Source organism: Battus philenor, unplaced genomic scaffold (assembly GCF_028537555.1).
Source record: "Battus philenor isolate CCGP_79_NKW_IND1 unplaced genomic scaffold, ilBatPhil1.0.hap1 SCAF_1, whole genome shotgun sequence".
Classification (NCBI taxonomy): domain Eukaryota; kingdom Metazoa; phylum Arthropoda; class Insecta; order Lepidoptera; family Papilionidae; genus Battus; species Battus philenor.
Genome location: NW_027181661.1, coordinates 3,080,022 through 3,097,641, shown reverse-complemented (window position 1 = coordinate 3,097,641; position 17,620 = coordinate 3,080,022). Strand labels below are relative to the sequence as shown.

The window sequence follows — 17,620 nt, the reverse complement described above, 5'->3', positions numbered from 1 at the left end:
GGTAAGTTTTTAGAACAAAGAGAAAGATTGAGGACATTTTATTTAATTCTAACATATTTTATTTTATTGTACTAAATGTGAAAAACGGTATATTATTACACAAAAAATTATATAAAAATTATTCATAATGCAATATCAAAAAGTTTTCAATATGTAAATGAAATAAAAACATAAAATTACAACGTTTTTATATATAACATAATTTTATTACATACTTCCAAGATGTATTCATAACCTAAAAATAAATAAAAATTTCAGAATTGAAGATTCCACGAAAATTTTAAACGCAAATAAAATGTTAACGTTTACGTCAAACAATAAAGTTAATTATTAAGTCCAAGCATAATTTATTATACGATTTTAGATTCGTAAGGATAGGCTTTGTAGCAATAAAAGTTATATTAAATTAACCACCGTTGGTAATGACAGAGGCTCACAGGCGTGCGGGAAGGGGTGAGGTAAGTTGTCGCTTGTCGGGACTCAGTTCGTGCCCGGCAGCGTTCCTATCCGGTTGTGCTTTATGCTGCGACGTACATCTACAAACTTTCCGTGCATTGGACTCACTTTTCGTTACGCCGATACGTTCGACTTGAATCGTATTTAATAAAAAAACATTCTATTATGTCGTACCATTATTATTTTTCGATTATATTAAATTAATTTTGAAGTTCGCGGTGTGATTAAGTTCGAAAAATTTTATAAAGTTTACAAAGTCGCTCCATCGTTGTGCGTGTGTAAGCTCTCGGAGTCATGGTTGAGTGGAGCTCTCAATAAACCGGTAAGTTGAATGAACATTACTGGAAATTAATATTTGAATGTTTGCAAGATGTGTAAGGTGGCCCTTTTGGTCTTATCGTGTCAGATGAGGATTCATTATCCGGCCATGTTGCAGTTCTGAGCGATTGTCGGCATGAACAAACGATCGTGGAGTATAATGTTTTGTTTTTAATTCATTGAGCCTTTTCGTAGAAGTCCAATGTTTCAAAGCGTACACATAAGGTGATTGTGTTATGTTATGTTATTGTTTTGGTATCCAGTACTATGAAAAGAAGTGTTTCTTTGAAATTGTCCACACGAAGAGTTATCAAAGATTTTTAATCTGTATAATTAGCTATTTGAAGATATATTCTTATTTAAACTTGTCTAAGACTTTGAGATCAATAAATGAATTGAGAAATGAATTACCACAATTAAATCATTGGCATAAGTTTTACTAATTACTTTGTTCAACGAAAGACTTGAGAACTTTCAAAAAGTTTATCACAGAGATGAATTTACGTTTTAATTTCATCCTTTGCGTACGTTCCAAGTTAAATTATTACCAGAATAAAGAATTACAATTCTGGTCGACTTTTTATAGTTGAGATATGTTATTGTTAAAACGAGTATACAGGTTTATAGGTTAAAACTCATTTGCTGTCAATAAATGTATCAATGATCACCCTATCCAAAAATCGATTGTTTTATTAATACACAATAAATAACGGACTTTTATATATTATATTAATGACTGATTACTATCTGTTCCTGCAGATTTAATACTATCAGAAATGATTGGCCTGTAGCATTCCAATAGTTTCGGATAATTTTGTACAGGGTAATTGGAAATAGATGTAAAAACTTTGAAGAATTTTTCACGACAAATGAGCTACACATTCACGTTTTTAAAGCTATCACACCTATAACCAATTATCCTGTATATTTGACTTATTAATTTAATTCAGAGCAAAAAAATGATATATTTTTGTAGTAATAAATCATAAATTAAAAAAATAAATTGGAATTATATTATAAGAAAGAGGTCAGACCATTGGTCATCGCGAAGACAAAGCACTTGACTGTATCATCTCAAGTGAATCACAGTGCGTTAGCAATATAAGTTACGAAAGATCTTACTTATCCTTGAACGGCAAACATTACGTCAGGTATTCTATTATAAGAGGTCCTAACTTAGCGATTGGTTCTAATAAGAACTTAGACAAACCCAATCATATCTCTCACCGTTCACTGCAGTCTTTAAATAATGCTACTTTTTTAAATGCTATCAAAAATTTACATAAAATTACAAAGACATTATAATGTAAGCCTTAAAATATATTTTAAGGTTATTATATTTTTATGACATATAATTAGATTTTTAAAGTAAATAAATCGTTATCTTTATATCGGTTTCTTTTAAAATATTCCATATATATTTTTAATTTCATTATATTTCTAAATTTAGTTTTATTTTAATGGAGTAAATGACAACTTGTTTTACGTAAACCTAACAATAAGTGAGATTAGAAACCATCTTTTTATTTAATTTTATTATATACAATGTTTTTTTTATACTCAAAATTTTTCAAATCATTGATTTTTGGATGAGATTGACAAATGTATATTATACTACATAAAAACTTTTTGCTAAATAGTGTAGATTAAAAAACAAATACTTTGAAATCAAATAGTTTTTTACAGTATTCGATTGAATGTTGAGTATTTGGTCTCACAAAGACGTTGTAAATAAAGTTATGACTAACTAAAGCAATTTTTTTTAATTTAACCAAAATATTTATCAAAAGCCCCGACGGATGAAGTTAGGACGTTGTCTAAGTTATTCGAGTTACTTTTAAAAAGTTTTAAATACTTGATTTGAAACTATGGTACAAGTTGCGGTCTTGAAAATGTTTGTAACGTCTGTTTTGTTGTAATGAAAGATTTATGAAGATAACGAAATTCAATGTCACCCAGAGAGCAATGGTAAGATCACCGACGTAGCTCGAAAAACTACTTGTCTGAAGTGGCAGTGAGAAAGGCTGTCAAGTGGCGACTACGTGACTGTAGACGCGGCGTGGGTAGGCCTCCCTCTGGTCTAGGTGGACCGAGAATATAATTAAGGTTGTGAATATTCGCTGGACGCGGATAGCACTGGACCATCTTGGCGTTCTTTGGGGGAGGCATATGCTTTAAAATGTTGGCCATCAGCTGAAAATAAGAAAGATTTTGGTAGATTAGTAGCATTTTATCCTACTGAATTTACCGTTGTGGTAACAATGCAAAGAATCGTCCGCGCTGTGACCTCCCATGGCTGCCATTAGAGCCGACTATGGGATTATCATTCGCGGACAATAGGCAGCAATATCAAGCGTGGTGGGAATGAACTCATACTCCTTTTATGAGTAAAGTGCAGGCCGCTTACAATTGGGAGTATTTGGGAGGCCTATGTCGAACAGTTACAACATGACGATGAAGACGGTGTGTCTTGTCGATAATAGCTCGTTTGGCACCACCGTAAAGAACCTCAGTTTGATTCAGGCTTTGAACATATTGGGCTCTAACGGCATTTATCTGTGGTCAAGTTTCAAGTGGTCACTGAAATTGTTCCTATGTGGATAATAATATAAATAAATATATTATACACGGCTTTACATCCTTTGACAATCGAAGCATACCGCATGTGACTCGTCGTTGCCAACCACGCCCATTTACCAGATGAGATATGAATTATAAGAATTGGCTAAAGAAGGATCTGTACTTTTTAAAGTGCTTACTACTATTATTAGTTTATATAAATGTAAACACGGATTATTTATAATTACGAACCGAATTAACGGGAGATTTTTGTTACATTTATTTTATTATTTAAAATTAAACTAGCTGGGTGTAATTTCACATAATACATTCTTGTGAAATGTAATATTTTTATTATATACGTATATTGACATAAATATACTTAATTATTTGTTATATATACATATAAAATAACGCCCTTTTAATAAAAAAAAGTTATCAAACTAAAAGAGAATATAATTACTTTATTATGCATTTGAATTAATTTAAATGCATTCGAAATTTACGTTCGGTGTAACAATGTAGAATTAATCTATTGAGATGAGAAAACATTCCGAGATTTAGAACTGCTCCACAATTAGTGCGCAATGTAAAACGATTTGCAAAATACAACAATTGTTTTCACCAAACATTTATTTCAGTAACGTTTGAAAGCAAAATTCGTTTTAAAATAACATTAATTGTTATGAAACTGTTCGTATTTTGAAATCGATATCTTTAACCTAAATGCTGGTGCCTTCAATAAACAAAGTAACTTAAATTTCAATACCTATCGTTATAAAATATTACAATGTGCAAATTAAGTTAACATTGTGTTTTTGTTCTATCATGCTGAATATATATGTAACGCATCTTAGATTCTTTATTTATTACTTTATTGTTTTATATACTTAGAAACATTATATTTTAGTTTCATAAAGGAATGTTTACTGAAATAAAAAAAGATGTTATATAAAAATAATAAAAATGTAGCTTTAGTATTATTAATATGAAATTTAAAACACGAATATTTAATTAAAATAAACCAATAATATTTTTGCAATAAATGTTATAATACGTAAAAACATAAAAAACTCAAAAGATCACAGGCAAACAAAAAAAGAAAACATTCACAAGCCTTTTAAAAATCTAAAAAGGTTAGACTCTTTTTGATTTTTGACTTTATCCTGTTGCGGTGTTTATCTTTTATAAAGTGATCAATTTTTTTAATTTTATTATTTGACGCGTTTGACCACCAACTCGCCTGATGGAAAATGCCGAGTCCCGCATCCGGAAGATATAAAATTGGATGTGAGCAGGAAATAGGGAAGGAAATAGACAGTGGAAGCATTGCCTCCCTTTTGGGCGACTATGAGTGCCGCCCGGAATTACTGCTGAAAAACAATGAAGGAGGTAATTGATAGAAATAAAAATTAGATCATAACTATTAAAATTAATAAACTTTCGGGTAAGACGAAGAAGGAAGGAGGAGGTACTATTTATCTGAAATTGTAACATCTCTATCCCACACCAAACAGGGTAAACGAATAAAAGAAAAAAAAATACAAATAGAAAGTGACGATATGATGGAAGCTGAAGCACGCAGACTTAGTGGGTGGGCTGACCCTGAAGACCTAAGTTTAAGTCATTCTTTGTAAATAAGCCGGCACATCATTCCATATTCGGGCAGTGCGGATCAGAAACATTGAGTCGAAACGCTTGGAACGCCTCCAAAGAAACTCCACAGTGTAAGGGTTGTGTGAGAGTGGTTGTGGGTCGACTTTCTACTCGTCCCATAGAGAAGTGGGGTTGGTGAGATGAGGTCGTGAAGTACCGCAGCGAATTCCCCAAAATAAATTCCGTTCAAAAATGACAGATGTACTACTCGCGGGCCGTGTTCATGGCTGAGAAGTTTCTTAGAAACTAACTCATTGTCACCTATAAGTCGTTCTACAGAATCAAAAGTTTCGATCTGTATAATTTATAGCTTAAGAGACTTCAATTACAAGAAATATTCCTTCAGACGAATAAAGGACTTTTATGTGGTAACGAAACTAAAGAAATAAATTGCTCTACTACTATATTAAGAATATTGTATTATATAATAACTAATTAAGTTGAAGGATGGCTTTAAAAGGGAGTTCAATCTAATTTTAAATTTAAATTCCATTAACGTGGTCTCCTAACTTTGTTCTCGTGACATATTGTATTTTATCTTATGTGCGTAAATAATTTATGAATGTGAATATATTATTAATAAAAGCCTCCATTGCTCGGTAATCTCAAAATCCGTGAAGTTATTAAAGCCGTTGAGACATTGAAAATTTGGCCCTGACATAAAAAAAAATATCTAAAGTGTATTTGCAAACAAGTGGTAGTGGGCATATCTTAGAATGCAGAAAAGATGACCTCTGGAGCGTTAAAGATCATGAGTGAAGATTACACACCTGCAAGCGTAGTGTAGTGCTCACAAGATGGCCTGGATGATGAAGGCCGCTGCTTACCGGTTCTTATGAAAATCTTTTGGGTAGGCATTTGGACGTTCTATGACTGAAACGATAATAATGATGAAAAAGCTCTGAGCTTCGCTTGGGATCCCATGGACCTTGTACTCCTCGGAACGTCTACCCAAGCTGAGATAAGCTTGATGACCTTCAAGACCTCAAGCTTTACTAAATAAGAGTTGCACTATCCGCATTTTGCCACGTTCAATCCGCTTAAACTGTATGAGCCAATAAGGCATACAGTGATCGTAAATCAAAGTATTTTTTTGTAATTTTTTAAAACAAAATCGTTTTTATTATTACGTACTGCAAAGGAACTTTTTATTACGCAATAACGTCGTTGCATTTGTTTTTTACATTTTGGTTTTGTGTCTCACATTTCAGTCAAGCGAGACTGTCCATCCAGCGATGACAACGTGGGACGTTTTTGTCAGTTGATTGGTAGAGTAGCGGATTAAACGAAATCCCGTGCGATACCGTTATTTTCTATTCGGATATATCTAACAGATAAAGCTATAACTATACGGCGGTTGCACTAAAGTGGTACAAATTATTTCATGCAAATTTTCGTATTATATTCGTCATCAATATGTCAGCTGTAAGACGTCTATTGTTTGACGAAAGCTTCTCCATAGATTCCCAATAAGTTCTGTTAGAAACGGCCAGTATCAAACGCTACGACGATCTTAACACTATCGTCTTGTGAGTACACTTTATAATCTTAACGCCCCATTGTCAATCTCTTCGCGTATTGTGAAATACTAACCGTACTCATATTAGCCAGTTTTCTTTCCGAAGTGGTATTAATATTAGCTCGGACGCCCTTGTCGGAAATATAAACAGATATTGAGTGATCCCAGTCCAAACTTAGGTCCCCTTTCGAGGGTTCTCATACAAGTTTACCAAACAAAGAGCTTGTTTGTGTCTCAATACGTAAATATAGAGCTGAAGTTTCCCGAGGAGCTCTCGAACTGTGGTTTCTATTTATGCTAAGCGCCATCTACGCTATACCTACTTCGAACCCATGAACACAGTAAAAGCCATTTTAGTAATAGCGTAGATCCAGTTCAAAGTAAAAAAAAGGATCGTTGGAATTAAACTAATTAGAATGTACAGATACGCCTTTGTTTATTAAATTAGTACTAAACGCATAATAGTCACTCGGCTTAGCCTGATGAGCCTGATGATTATGATGAGTCACAATTTCCATAGTGAACGCGAATACACTATAGTTAATCTGCTTACTTGACTCCGTGCAAATGTTGATTCGCAGTTAATATTTTATTAAAAAAACAATTTAAAATGTCATTTCAGAACAGCTATTTAGGTCCTTGACGTGGATAGATAATAACGCTATCGGTCTTCAAAAAAGTATAATATATTGTTACATCTAGCACATCCACACGTAAAATGTAGCCATAGTTTAATTATTAGTTAGATATGTGATTAACTGTTTGGCATTGATGCTCCGTATTTCTAGCCAGCACTGCTACGATATATTAATGTTAAATCATTCATGCATGTGAATGCAAATGAGAACGCCGATTTAAATTTGGATGTCATCAGTGACGCGGTCTCTGCCGTTACGTTGAGTCGAAATTGTAAACAGTATATTGTAAATAGACTTTGTAAATATGTAATATATGCAACCCCAATCACTACTGGCTTATGCTCGAGTAGTAACTCACCTCCACCTGCTAATCAAACAAATGTAAGAATACTACTTTTTTTTCTGGTTGAAAGACACCAACTACATGGCATAGCTCTCTCTCAAGAGACTTTTACAGATCGCCGTTCCATCTACTGGTGGCCTGCCCAGGTCGCGTCTACCCGCTCGTGTTAGCCATCCGAGAACCTTTCGATTCCCACGTACATCGATGGTCTTAATTCTTCTGCAAATCTCCTAAGACTAAGACTCCGAGCATAGTTATCTCCATTGCTCTCTGAGTCACTTTGAGCCTTTTTATATGGCACACCGTAAGCGACCACGTCTTGGATCCGTATGTCATCACTGACAAGATACACTGGTCAAAGATTTTTGTCTTTGGTGTCTTGGACGAGAAGATGCTTCGGAGCTTCCCGTGAACTGCCCATTCGAGTTGGTTATGGATTATTCAATTCTAAATATTACTACTTCGATCTTCAAATTCTGTTTATGCTATCTTCCAATATCCTCCTCCTACTTGCATCTTTATATAACGACCCTTTGGATACGTAATGTTCACTTTCAGGGGATTGCTCGCAAGTTTCATAATTATCATGTAAGCAGATAGACACATCATGGCATCTGCCGCACCTCCCCAAATATCTCCATGGTGATCGATCTTACCCTGACCACATCCAGCGACATCCCCCGATCTTGATTATGTAGTCGATCCACCTAACAGTGGGCTAACCCACGTCCCATCTGCCGCCTCGTGCTACAACGAGGACCTTTGCTCTCAATTATTAGTCAGAATTAGTTCTCCAAGATTTCGAGAAAAATTAAAATAAATTAATTCAATTTACTTTTTATCATGTTCACAGTATATGCATGAGCGAATATTTGTGCATGCAATGATATTTTATGCAGATGCGAATATGATCTTATTTTGTTGACGTAAATTCTGTTTGCTAAAGCGAATGACGTTAATCGTTCTAAAATTAAATAATGTAATAAGAAAGTAAATATTATGTAAAAGTTATCTTTATTTAACGGTTTGATTGAGAAAAAAACATATAATTTACAACACAAAGACTGCCCGATTCAAGCCGGAAATACGAGACGTCTGGGTGAATTTATCTTCTTCAAGGAAACACATTACCAATGTATTCAAACATTTAAAATAGCATTTTTAACATGACCATAATCTATTTTAATAAAGAAGAATCGCCTAATGAGTTGTTAATCGGCATACAAGAAAACGGCTCGAAATATTAAAAGGACATGATTATAGTTATTGTGTTAAAAATAAGAATAAAATCTAGAGGAAAATCGTAAAAAAAAACTGGTCTTCTTCTTCATTTTTTATAGTCTTGTTGTTGGTAATCAATTAATGAGTATATTTCGATTTGAAAGCTCGTTAAAATTAGGGCATTGTCACCGTTGTCGAAACGATTCGTTTTTTTACAACGTTGTTCTATTTGTTCACTGAAGAATTAAAAAATAATAAGAGCCTATGTAATTTATTTCTTAGCTCCTAAATTCTAAGGAAGTAACACAGTACTATGTTTTTAAATTATCAAGCCGTAACATTATTAAAAAGCATTATTGAGCGTCAAAAGACAAGCGGTAGTGGTGGATGACATAGCACGTAGAACTGATGGCCACTGAGGCTTTAAACTTGGAGACCAAGGATCCGTTCGTAGTACCCTGGATGCAGACCGCATCCAACCGGTCCTATTGGATATCTATGGAGGAAGCCTATGTCTAGAAGTAGCCATCTTACGGCTATAATGATAATAATAAAAGAAGTAACTTAAAAATAAATCATTATTTTTGTTAAGTTCAATTTGATCTCCAGCATACACTCGTAACAGCAAATAATGTACGGTCGACTTTTCACTGATTATAAAGCAGCTTTGATTAAGTTTTCTAACCCGTAACCATATGTTTTCTAAACATGTTCTTACGATCCGGGGTTGAATGTATTATGTAGTTATTTATATAATGATAATTAATAGTAGTTGAACAGTGGACTTGCGATCTTAAGTCGTGTGTTGGATTCCGGGGACACAATTATATATAATTCACACTTTGTGCAATTATTGTATAGGATTTATACTGCTTACAAATAAATTTTGAAAGAATAGACAGCAGCGTCTTCTGCGTACAATCTTCAACCCGCCTGCTAAGTATGGCGATTACGGTAAAATCCACATAGATATCTTTGGTGGAGGCCTATTCCTATCAGAGGGCATCTATTAGTTGAAACAACTAAATTAATGCTAATTATTTTAAGCTAAAATTAACAAATATAAACAAAAAGTGTTTTTTAATGCTTGAAAAAATAATATGAAAGTTTTGGTTTTAGTTGATCAGACTTGATTTGATGATAGCACAGGGTGATGGCTGGCAGATCCAAATTATATTGACCTAGATGCAGACTTTTTTTAATTTCACCTGCTCACATAGTAACCTAAATGATTCCAATATTTTAAAATTTTAAGCAATTCATGTGAATGTTCTTATTTCTTCCCTTCCAATCGTTCGCCATCATTGGCTGGCTGCGGGCTCTCGCTGTCGGTTCGGTTAATATACTCTTGGGATCTGTTCGAGAATCTTCGATCGACCTAAATTTTTCTCACCAATTTTTCTGTCTAAACCTTCGATAATGTTTTAAAATCTTCTATCCCGTTTATTCTATTCTTATTTAAACTTGAAATATCAACAACCCACCTTCCATAATCGAGGATCGAACACAGAATTTTCACTGTTGCGTCATCCGATTTTTTTTAATCGACTATAGGCAAAGCATTTGACCTCTGCTTCGCCTAATTTTGTGATGAAGTGGTCTACGATGCTACATACTTGTCTAGAAGAAACTTATTCACTTTTGACATGTAGATTCTTCTTCACCATCATGATGTAAACCGAAAGACGTCCTTTTCAAGGCTCGAAAGATAGTCACTATGACGAGTCTTGCTCTGCTCACATCCAGCGACTTTTCGCGGCCTTGGCTATATCGTAGTCAACTAAGTGACGGCCTTACCCACGCTATATCTATCAGCTCCTCGTCATCACTCGAGATCCTTTCAAACTTGCGTAATGTTCGACGGTCCGCCACGTTCCGCGAAAACATATGTAGTTAAAGATCATTACAGACAAGCGAATAAAAAAAACACTGATACAGTGGTTTACATATATCCCTTTATATACTACTCATATATGTACATATGTGGCAGGTTTTATTTATTTCTCCGTATCTAAAGGACGGCTACACTTAGTTCGAAATAAAATATTCAGAAGTTGACATAAAGTACCGTCAATTATAAATAGAATACATTTCTAGTTTTCGTCTCAAGAAACTTTTTTAAGAAAGGTATACGGAATACTTTATATTTTTGGTAAAAATTCAACATAATATCAATACATTTAATTTCCATACCTCGAGTTTGCTAACGTAGGTTGCGGATTCATTTCTCGGGATATAGTCATATATATATTTCAAACTTTGTGCATTAATTTATTGCCACTGCTCATAAATAAGTTGCCTGAGGATGGGCAGCAGTGTCTTCTGTGTACTATAATACAACACTGCAATATCCAACCTGCCTGCCAAGCGTGGCGTTTATAGCATATACCCCATAGATATCTTTGGGGGAGGCCTATGCCGTACAATGAACATCTATGGGTTGAAACGACGACGATGACGACCTGGATTCGTAATATTTGCTTAAAAATAAAATAGAGATCTAGATATTCGAGGTTTAATCTACACGCAATAACTAACATAATATGACTACATATGACAGGGTAAGAAAGAAGAAATGTGGTATAAAAGAATGGAATGAAAGATCATGTGAAGAATGGAAGCAGAGAACGGAAATAAAAAAAAACTAGGTGAAAAAAAATAAATTGCCCAAAAAAGACCCTGTCCCACCACAAGATAGGGGTACGAGAGGCCCCCAATAGAGGGGGTCATATAAAAAAAAAAACTTAATATGACTTTGGCAGATTTGGAAGTAATCCATCGTATTTATGTAATGAGTGCCCTATGTTCCAGGACTAGGGTAGAGCTCTAGCTCTAGCCTTTAAAACTACGGAAGTGTTAAAACAGGCGTCAGGAGACGCTGACACCACCGTGAATAAACGATTTTGCCTGATTTCTAGTCGCTAGGAGTTCGGTATAATCCCTCCCCGCAGGTGAAAGTTATCAAATGTAAGATTTGCCCTACAAAGAAGATAATTATTTTCACCCTAGTAACGGCACAATTTTAGTAAAATAATAATCATTTTTTTACGTCCAATACATCTGCCATTGTGCAATTACCTAGGCTATTATGGCATCAGGTTTCACTTATTTGTTTTGAATGCAACATTTAAAAAACACGAAAAATGACTTTTACTTACCTGTTTTAATTTTCACTTAAATTGGACACAGAGAGCCTCTCAATAATTATGAGCTCCACTGAAACTACAATTATGTTTTGTAATATAGATTTGATTTTGATACAGTGATCGAGATTTGTGCTAATATATCTTTGAAAAAATTCACGTCAGATGCGACGACTAACGTGTTGTATCGACTAATTGATATGTCCAACCAACCGATGGCCGCTAGGGCCGAATGGTTTTCGAGTTCCCCGCTAGGTGGACATAGTTAAGGACATAGATAAGGTCGGGGAATGTCGTTGGATGTGGGCAGCAAAAGCTAAGAAAAGGACCAATATTTATCCAATTTCGCACATGCAGTGGTAGTCGTGCAACAAAGTGCACCGCCCACCAGCCCGTTGATAAATGCGCATGCGGCAAACAATGCGAATTACACAACTGCCACCGTTAAATCACTCAACGTGTTTCACCCTTCCACGGGGCATCTTCAGAGGTTATGTTACACCGATTAGTGCCAAACACAGAGTCTCTCGTAACACGTAACTCTGTGTTTGGCACTAATCGGGTTGAGGGAGATTTATGCCTTGCTATGGGCGTTCATGAGCTGTAAAGAAAACGAAGAGCGAAGGCTATAGAAACCGACCCTGTTAAGTTACAGCCTTCCTTGATTTCTTTAAATCGGTACGCTAAACTCGTTCTGAGTGACAGTTGAGGTCTTCTCTCGTTGTTCCTCATGTCGGATCATTTAATTGAGCGTCGTCCCGAGGGATTTAAGAACTTGGTGACCTCCCGATTCGGTAATCAAAGTAATATATACTCGAGACTAACCTCCCGAGGGACCCTATCGTCTTTTAATGTAAAACAAGGTCCAGGGTATGCGCTTAAATTCTCTGAATCTATATGTAAGTAGAACAAACTGCATAAATGTCGTATTCGATTAAGATATTACAAATTTCGCACTTATGAATCATAATGAATCTGAAACTAACAACATGACGTTATAGCTAAAACAAATATCAGTCATGAATAGTTCTTGGAGATATCGATATTTTTGCAATTTTTTACATTTTTATATACTGTCAGGTGTTAAAGATACACTTGCACATTCATCTTGCTTTGAAATAGACAATACTTATGCCAATAACAAGAAAAAAATTGCTTTTAGATTGTAATAATTTCGATATAAAAAATAGTAAACAGATTTCATTTGCTTGTTAGGTGAAGTGTACATCTCTCATACTTTGTTTGATTTCCTCCCCTCAAATCAAAATGTCTGGTATTAATTTACAAAGAAAACGATTTTCCGAACCGAAAAGCGGGAAAACGGCAATCAATTAATTCAGATATCGCCATATTGCCGCTTAAGGGCTCCGAGACGGTGTTAATGAGGAAAATAAAGGCCAACTCCTGTTTATAGCCCTTGTAGCAACTTATTTTTCGTATTTCAATTCGTTAAATTAAAGTTAGGCGCGGGCTCCGTTTTCATTTGTTGAACACAATTAAGTTTTTGATCGAGAACTCTTCAATACGAGTTGGCTTTCGTGCAAATAGTGAAAATTGAGTAAATTATTTCTAAATTAAATATTTAATATACTTTATATTTCTTATTTAAATATTTTGAACGACTTTAATGAAAGTACTTATCTGGCATACTACGCGCGCACCTGACAGTAGCCGAAATAATGATGGAAATTAAAAAACGTAGACATTTTAAAAGTTAATTTGTCACTTTTGATCGTTTGTATTTTATATACTGCCACAACTCTTAAAACTTATGTTTTTATAGTTTTGCTTCCGTTCTTTTGCAAAACCGTTAACCATTATTTTTTTTAAATTTTATTATGTATGAAACTAAAAACAAACTATTATTGTCAAATAGATAATTAAAATATATTTCGATATATTTTGTAACTTTGAAATAAAAAACACGTAATTAAATTCGTTTCTGCGTTCACAATTAACCACCATATCATCAAGTGAACTTTACAATTAGTGAAAGGGTAGTAATATGGTCCGTCAATTGTGAGTGAAGCCGAGAGATAATTCTCGTTTTTTTTTTGCAATGAAATGAACAGTTATCAAGCGACAAAGTCAAATTCACTCATGAGGGTTCTTGTACGCCCCATAGAGATTCTTCTTAATACGGAAAAAGATGTAACGATCCGAGTCGGGGTCGGAGACGGTATTTAGTCATTGTAAAAAGAGGTTATATGCATTAGTATTCTCCATTTCGTAGAAGCTGCTATTGCCAGCGAACAACAGCTCGAGATTTATTCACGAGATGGAATCAGAAATGTAAAGATTCCCAGACGAACTATGTTAGGCGACATAGCTCAGCTAATTAGTCAGTCAAAGTTGCAGTGGACAAGACAAATAGCGTGCAGAACGATAAGCCGCTGTGAAGAAAGAAAGTCGCTATGTCTATAAGGTTCTGGAGTTGTAACCACGGAGGGGAGTGGACAAATGACATGGCTAAGGTGATCAGTTAAAAACAGGAGCGAAAAAATCACTACACTTCACTACAGTTAAATAAATAACTACTATAATGTCGCCACGCCCACCAAATAAAATGTTAAGTTCAAAAATGCAATTTTTTAGGAGCGACGAAAAGCTAATAATGGGTTATATTTCAAAATATTTAGCTACAGCTGTGAAAATATTTATAAAAATTAAACTGTATCTGTTCTTGGCATGCCGAATAAATTAAAGTTTTTAATTACATCTTATAAAGTTAATGATTGTTTGTACTTTAATTTGTTTATTTAGAGAGAAAAAGATAACTTTGTATATCTACGTCATTTTTAATCAAAAAATTATGGAAAAAAAATTGACAAGGTTTATTTGAACTCGTAGATTGCAAATATTTAAAACCCAATTAAAATGATAACGACGATTGTTATTTTATTAGGTGGTGGCAGCGATATAGTCCGTGCAATAAATTATTCACTTTTTTATAACAATTCACTTTGTTTTTATTATATCTTAATTATAATAAAGGTAATAAGAAAAGGCTGTTTTTAGACTGCTACCTACTGGTCTGTTTGGAAAGTTATGATAGAGGCTTATATCCAGCCTATGTAGACAACAATATCGCGGCAATCCCGTATATGCTATACTTATTCATTATTCCATTTAGTATGAAAAACTTTGCTTTAAATCTGGAAGCATTAACAGTAGCATTAGCTGATTTGCCTGCCAATAAGATCAAGGGTCTAATAGTTAGGTCTATGTTCCGCGAGAGGAAGCTTCATACATTATCTAATTTTATACGATATACTCAAGCTATTCGATTTAAATAGCGTGGACAGTAACCATCGGGTACAACTGGTATAATCGCTTAGCGTACTTGATTAGTCACTGATCAGAAATGCAATGGACCGTGAGAGCTGACGACCTGTTGGTAGTGAATCGAAATTATACGGTGTTCTTTTTTTTACTAAATAAGGCCTACGAACATGGGAAATTATACTTCGTCTCATTTAAATCTTTCTAGATCTTTTGTCGTTAATAAAAAGAAAAAAAACAAACGTATCTTTTTTTGGTTTGTGGAAATGATATTTGCTAGTTTCTTTACAGCAACTGGTTACCAAATGGCCCTCAAGGATCTAGGATCTGGGTTTTTCCGTACGTTACATCACGTATTTCACATGTTACGGAAGCCTCCTAAGAGAGATTAGTCATAAGGATCCCGAAAGTGAGCCTGGGTTTTGGTTGACATTTTAATCAATCGTTTTTATTGAATAACTAGCTGATCCCGCAAACGTTGTTTTGCAAAAAAAATATTTTTAATTTTCTATTTAAAAATAAGCGTTGATCGTAGAGGGGTGAAAATTTAGGGTTGTATGAATTTTTGTATGTTGTATCATAAAAAAATAGAAACGAAAAATTTCGTCAAAAAAAAAATTTAAGGGTGAACAACCCTTATCACTTAGGGGTATGAAAAATAGATAGTAGCCGATTCTCAGACCTACTAAATACGCATATAAAATTTGGTAAAAATCGGTCAAGCCGTTTCAGAGGAGTTCAAGTTCGAACACCGTGACACGAGAATTTTATATATTAGATTTTACGATTATTTTGTTTTATAGTGTAGATTTAAGGTATGTAATTCAAATTAAACTGCGTGTGAAATATTTTGATAATAACGTCAAAATCAATTTTATTTAATGCTCTTCCGATGAATAGACAGTTTTGTCCCTAGATAATTAGAACGCGAGAGGCTTTTGTTGAATTCCATCGCATTTGCTTCCTCATTAATTGCTTTCGGCGGAATAGAGTTATACATTTTCGCACGTACGACTAATTGAAATATTTTAAGCTTTTAATTATCAATAATATGTAAGCGAGGGTACGTGATAATTGTCCATGTATGTAACTGGCTAATATTTACTTATTGAGAAACTAAACGAAACTTTTTCGCTTTGTGCTTCATCTTTAGCCTATTTCATCTGATTGTTTTTTAATTACCTGTGCAGATGTACAAGACAGAGTAAAAAAAAAAATTATTTCGTGTTACGCTCAATGGTAGCCAAGTTGCAGAGGACTTGCGATTGGGGATTGCGTAGGTCGCGGATTTGATTAAAAGGATAAAATCTTTTTTTTTAATTCACATTATTTGCTTTAATTAATTATATAAAATTGCCACTGCTCAAAAAATGTTTACACAGGATGAACTGCAGCGTTCTCTGCGATCGCCAACCCGTCAACCAAGTGTGGCGATTATGGTATATCCCACCATAGATACGTTTGGGGGAGGCCTTGTAATAGGCGTGTTCCGTACACGAAACGACGACAACGACGAAATAATGATTCCAGAATTACTTTGAATATTGATTCATTGTCTTAACAATAAAGGACCATTCAAGAATAAGTTTTATAACACGAACGTATTTGTTCTATTACGCTTATTTTGTTTTGATCGTCGTCAAATGTTTGATAGCTGGGAATAGGTTATTATAATTTACTTTGTGGTTCGTATGGAATTTTATTTTCAGTTTTTCTAGCCCTCGCTTCCATAAGAACCTTATACCTGTACATATAAAATATTTGGAAAAAAAGTTTTTCACTTAGCAACAACATCTTTTTATTTTTAAACTACTACTGTGCAAATTTAATTGTAGTTTGAAAAAAATATTTCTGTAAATGTCTGAGCCAAAGTTTTTAAATCAGTCATAGAGGTACGTCATCAGTCATAGAAGTAAGGTCTAGACTGAGCGACTTTAGAGCTCTACCACCTGAAACCCAAGACATGAAACAAATATGTGTATGTAATGAGCAGGTTGAACAATTCCATCAATCTTTATGTATATGTACTTTATAGCGATTGTTAGAATAAACGCGACAATGTATGTGCTCTATGCGATATACTGTCATAAATTTTATGTTTTCTTACCTAAAATATTGCTCGCCTCTTATCTATAGACATAAAGCGTTTTTGAATGTAGCTACAATGACTAAACTTAAAACTTGACAGTGTAACATGTAAATATTACAATTATGAATCATATTTTTGAGTCCAATGCGGATTTTGAAAGTTGAAGTTGTGTTAAGAAGGCCACATAGAGTGAAGAATGGATGGCAGCTTTGGACCTCATAGTCGTGGGTCACAGATGAACAGACAACCTTGTTAAAACGGAAGACACCGACGGAGGTTGCTTTTGACCGATCCTATTGGAAATTTATGGGAAAAGTTTATATATAGTAGTTGAAGTTCTGTAACTAAAATGATCGTTATAAAGAATTTTGCGTTGTTTTATGTTCCACAGCGTTT

The 17,620-nt window shown here is 34.3% G+C and overlaps 1 protein-coding gene across 1 annotated transcript in view; it reads left to right on the top strand.

Annotated features, from left to right (window-relative positions):
* Window positions 1-696: 696 nt before the first annotated feature.
* Window positions 697-17,620, top strand: part of LOC137920250 (carboxyl-terminal PDZ ligand of neuronal nitric oxide synthase protein) — a 225,148-nt gene continuing 208,224 nt past the window's right edge. Inside the window, exon 1 of the mRNA XM_068763531.1 lies at window positions 697-778. The gene's annotated coding sequence lies outside the window, so the exon portion shown is untranslated. The remainder of the gene's footprint in view (window positions 779-17,620) is intronic.